The sequence below is a fragment of the Schistocerca nitens genome, chromosome 7, assembly GCF_023898315.1.
Source record: "Schistocerca nitens isolate TAMUIC-IGC-003100 chromosome 7, iqSchNite1.1, whole genome shotgun sequence".
NCBI classification, from domain to species: Eukaryota; Metazoa; Arthropoda; class Insecta; order Orthoptera; family Acrididae; genus Schistocerca; species Schistocerca nitens.
The window spans coordinates 311,073,825-311,078,824 of record NC_064620.1 but is presented as its reverse complement, the minus strand read 5'-3'; the positions used below and the strand labels follow the sequence as shown (position 1 = coordinate 311,078,824).

The 5,000-nt window shown below is 54.8% G+C and overlaps 1 non-coding gene across 1 annotated transcript in view; it reads left to right on the top strand.

The window, feature by feature from the left end:
• Positions 1 to 3,479: 3,479 nt before the first annotated feature.
• Positions 3,480 to 5,000, top strand: part of LOC126197143 (small subunit ribosomal RNA) — a 1,909-nt gene continuing 388 nt past the window's right edge. Inside the window, exon 1 of the ribosomal RNA XR_007539539.1 lies at positions 3,480 to 5,000. This exon is cut by the window's right edge and continues 388 nt beyond it. This is a non-coding gene — a ribosomal RNA (small subunit ribosomal RNA).

Here is a 5,000-nt window from a genome sequence, read left to right as displayed (position 1 = left end):
GTAATGACGGTCCGAGCGCTCAGTGTGAGGAGAGCATTACTGAGCCCTGACCCACAAGCAGGTTGTAGCGTATCCCACCCGCAGACATGTGACGTTGTCACACGACCAGTTGTCACTAATCGACTCATTGCTGATAATCATATGCCATACACCGGGGAAAGCTGCCGCAAGGGGTAGCTACGTAGTGCAGTCGCACCTCTACTACTGTACAGAGATAGAACACCACGAGACTGCAACCAGATTAAACTGATACATGGCGCTGATAACTAATAGATGCAGAGCCATCGGAATATAGATGACATACGACATACAACTGTCCCTATACATGCTGACAGTCTGTGCACACAATGTGAACTACACGTCACCGAGACACCCTATCACACACTACTCTCTGGCTGTAACAGACACAGACACAATATCTAAGCACCACCATGGAACAACATCCAGTGCATCCTCTCCGCCACATTACACCATTCACACTATGATAACAAAACCAGGAGGTCCACCCCAAAAACAGAATATCTCACTCTTCCAACAACCATCATTACGCAGATAAGCCACAAACACCCACACATGTGCTACACAGGGGTGCAGCCAACACCACCACACTGGCGTGTCTCACAGCATATAAGCAATGGCAGGAATGAAAGACACAGGTCTGCCACTCCCTTGCCACACCCACGGAACCGGCGCACCACCTCCCCTGAGCCAAAGGTGCATCCTGACGTGACACATCTCAGGGTGCCTCAGGCGTCCACTTACCATCATCACTATGAACGAACCTCGTCCCCTCCCCCCCTCATACACCATCCCTTAACCTAACCCATGTTGCGCCTTAACCTAACCTATGTTGCGCCTTAACCTAACCTATGTTGCGCCTTAACCTAACCTATGTTGCGCCTTAACCTAACCTATGTTGCGCCTTAACCTAACCTATGTTGCGCCTTAACCTAACCTATGTTGCGCCTTAACCTAACCTACGTTGCGCCTTAACCTAACCTACGTTGCGCCTTAACCTAACCTACGTTGCGCCCTAACCTAACCTACGTTGCGCCCTAACCTAACCTACGTTGCGCCCTAACCTAACCTACGTTGCGCCCTAACCTAACCTACGTTGCGCCCTAACCTAACCTACGTTGCGCCCTAACCTAACCTACGTTGCGCCCTAACCTAACCTACGTTGCGCCCTAACCTAACCTACGTTGCGCCCTAACCTAACCTACGTTGCGCCCTAACCTAACCTACGTTGCGCCCTAACCTAACCTACGTTGCGCCCTAACCTAACCTACGTTGCGCCCTAACCTAACCTACGTTGCGCCCTAACCTAACCTACGTTGGGCCCTAACCTAACCTACGTTGGGCCCTAACCTAACCTACGTTGGGCCCTAACCTAACCTACGTTGGGCCCTAACCTAACCTACGTTGGGCCCTAACCTAACCTACGTTGGGCCCTAACCTAACCTACGTTGGGCCCTAACCTAACCTACGTTGGGCCCTAACCTAACCTACGTTGGGCCCTAACCTAACCTACGTTGGGCCCTAACCTAACCTACGTTGGGCCCTAACCTAACCTACGTTGGGCCCTAACCTAACCTACGTTGGGCCCTAACCTAACCTACGTTGGGCCCTAACCTAACCTACGTTGGGCCCTAACCTAACCTACGTTGGGCCCTAACCTAACCTACGTTGGGCCCTAACCTAACCTACGTTGGGCCCTAACCTAACCTACGTTGGGCCCTAACCTAACCTACGTTGGGCCCTAACCTAACCTACGTTGGGCCCTAACCTAACCTACGTTGGGCCCTAACCTAACCTACGTTGGGCCCTAACCTAACCTACGTTGGGCCCTAACCTAACCTACGTTGGGCCCTAACCTAACCTACGTTGGGCCCTAACCTAACCTACGTTGGGCCCTAACCTAACCTACGTTGGGCCCTAACCTAACCTACGTTGGGCCCTAACCTAACCTACGTTGGGCCCTAACCTAACCTACGTTGGGCCCTAACCTAACCTACGTTGGGCCCTAACCTAACCTACGTTGCGCCCTAACCTAACGCACGTTGCGCCCTAACCTAACGCACGTTGCGCCCTAACCTAACCTGTAATTGTTATATGAATTGAAACATTCATGTAGCGTTGCCTAATCGCAACCCTCTCAACATAGGTCAGTGCTCGCACTCTCTGGTGTCCTGCGTATTGATTCATGTTACGGTGCGTACCCTCACAACATCTAGCGAGTGGTGCGTACGTTCCACATGGTCCCGCTATCCACTGTAATGTGTACTGCTGTAAGACTTATATCGCTCCCCTGTCGCCTCTAGTTCGTCAGGCGGGAGTTTGCGTGTTCAATGAGCTTCGCAGCTGTGCAATGGCATTCGCATACGTACGCGGGCCACCTTCCACGTGTTCTCTCGTGCATACGTCGCAGCATGTATGTGGGCTGATGTGGCGTGTCGTGACGCATATCATCCAGGCATGCAAGACCCACTGAATTTGCAAATGTAGATGGACGTCTACGTTTGCTGCCCAAGTTACGCAAATGAACTGGAAATCCGTTGTTGCGCGGTTGTATACGCTGGAGGTGAATCATTGATTGCGACAATCGGTACAGGTATTAACTGGTTGCTTCAGCGACACCCGTCATACCCACGAACGTGAGTGGGCATGTGGGTATGAAGCGATACGCGGCGGTGGCTGGGTGGGACCGTCCCCGGCCGGTGAGGGGGGAGCGCCCGGCGTGCTGGCCGCGCGCTGCGTGGGCGCACGCGCTACAGCCGGCTGGTGGGGGCGCCCAGTGGCAGGCGCGCCGGCCGACGGACGCGGCAGGCGGCGCAGCTGCGCGCCGGCGCACCCAACGCGCGGCGCCGTGCGGCCAAAGTGGGTCCTCGCGGGCCCGGTGCGAAGCGCGGTGGACATCTGCAGTGTGCTGGTCCGATTGAGGACTGTGTGCGTTGAGGATGCGCCGCCGCCCGGCACTCGGCGCCGCGACGCCGTCTGCTGCTCGGTCGCCCCCGCGGTTCTCGCAGGTGGTTTGTATCGCAGCTGTGCGGATGTGTTGGCGCGTGCGCTGTGCTGGGAGAGTTCGCTTTGGCACCCAAGTGGGGCTCTGCCCCTCTGTGGCGCTGGCGTTGGAGCTGCCCGGCCACTGTTTGTGGCCGCGTGTTGTCTCCCGCCGGCAACACCACGACAGCACGCTCCCGGGCCTCTGTCGGCAGCGGCAAGCTCAGTTGGGAGCACGGGTGGTCGCACTGAAAGCGTCTACTCGCCTATCTCCGGGCGATTGCGCCTCTCTCGAACCCGACCAAGTACTTAGGACGGCGCTGCGCGCCGCCGGGACCTGAGAGGGTTTCGAGGTGTATCGTGCAGGGGAGCCCAGCCTCCTCCTGTTTGCGGAATAATTGAGCGGACGCTTGCGTGTTCGCGCGGGCCTCCGGGACACACTCCCGGGCGGCCGGCTGCTCAGCTCTAGTTGACGCAGCTCCCTGGTTGATCCTGCCAGTAGTCATATGCTTGTCTCAAAGATTAAGCCATGCATGTCTCAGTACAAGCCGCATTAAGGTGAAACCGCGAATGGCTCATTAAATCAGTTATGGTTCCTTAGATCGTACCCACGTTACTTGGATAACTGTGGTAATTCTAGAGCTAATACATGCAAACAGAGTCCCGACCAGAGATGGAAGGGACGCTTTTATTAGATCAAAACCAATCGGTCGGCTCGTCCGGTCCGTTTGCCTTGGTGACTCTGAATAACTTTGGGCTGATCGCACGGTCCTCGTACCGGCGACGCATCTTTCAAATGTCTGCCTTATCAACTGTCGATGGTAGGTTCTGCGCCTACCATGGTTGTAACGGGTAACGGGGAATCAGGGTTCGATTCCGGAGAGGGAGCCTGAGAAACGGCTACCACATCCAAGGAAGGCAGCAGGCGCGCAAATTACCCACTCCCGGCACGGGGAGGTAGTGACGAAAAATAACGATACGGGACTCATCCGAGGCCCCGTAATCGGAATGAGTACACTTTAAATCCTTTAACGAGTATCTATTGGAGGGCAAGTCTGGTGCCAGCAGCCGCGGTAATTCCAGCTCCAATAGCGTATATTAAAGTTGTTGCGGTTAAAAAGCTCGTAGTTGGATTTGTGTCCCACGCTGTTGGTTCACCGCCCGTCGGTGTTTAACTGGCATGTATCGTGGGACGTCCTGCCGGTGGGGCGAGCCGAAGGCGTGCGACCGCCTCGTGCGTGCTCGTGCGTCCCGAGGCGGACCCCGTTGAAATCCTACCAGGGTGCTCTTTATTGAGTGTCTCGGTGGGCCGGCACGTTTACTTTGAACAAATTAGAGTGCTTAAAGCAGGCAAGCCCGCCTGAATACTGTGTGCATGGAATAATGGAATAGGACCTCGGTTCTATTTTGTTGGTTTTCGGAACCCGAGGTAATGATTAATAGGGACAGGCGGGGGCATTCGTATTGCGACGTTAGAGGTGAAATTCTTGGATCGTCGCAAGACGAACAGAAGCGAAAGCATTTGCCAAGTATGTTTTCATTAATCAAGAACGAAAGTTAGAGGTTCGAAGGCGATCAGATACCGCCCTAGTTCTAACCATAAACGATGCCAGCCAGCGATCCGCCGCAGTTCCTCCGATGACTCGGCGGGCAGCCTCCGGGAAACCAAAGCTTTTGGGTTCCGGGGGAAGTATGGTTGCAAAGCTGAAACTTAAAGGAATTGACGGAAGGGCACCACCAGGAGTGGAGCCTGCGGCTTAATTTGACTCAACACGGGAAACCTCACCAGGCCCGGACACCGGAAGGATTGACAGATTGATAGCTCTTTCTTGATTCGGTGGGTGGTGGTGCATGGCCGTTCTTAGTTGGTGGAGCGATTTGTCTGGTTAATTCCGATAACGAACGAGACTCTAGCCTGCTAACTAGTCGCGTGACATCCTTCGTGCTGTCAGCGATTACTTTTCTTCTTAGAGGGACAGGCGGCTTCTAGCCGCACGAGA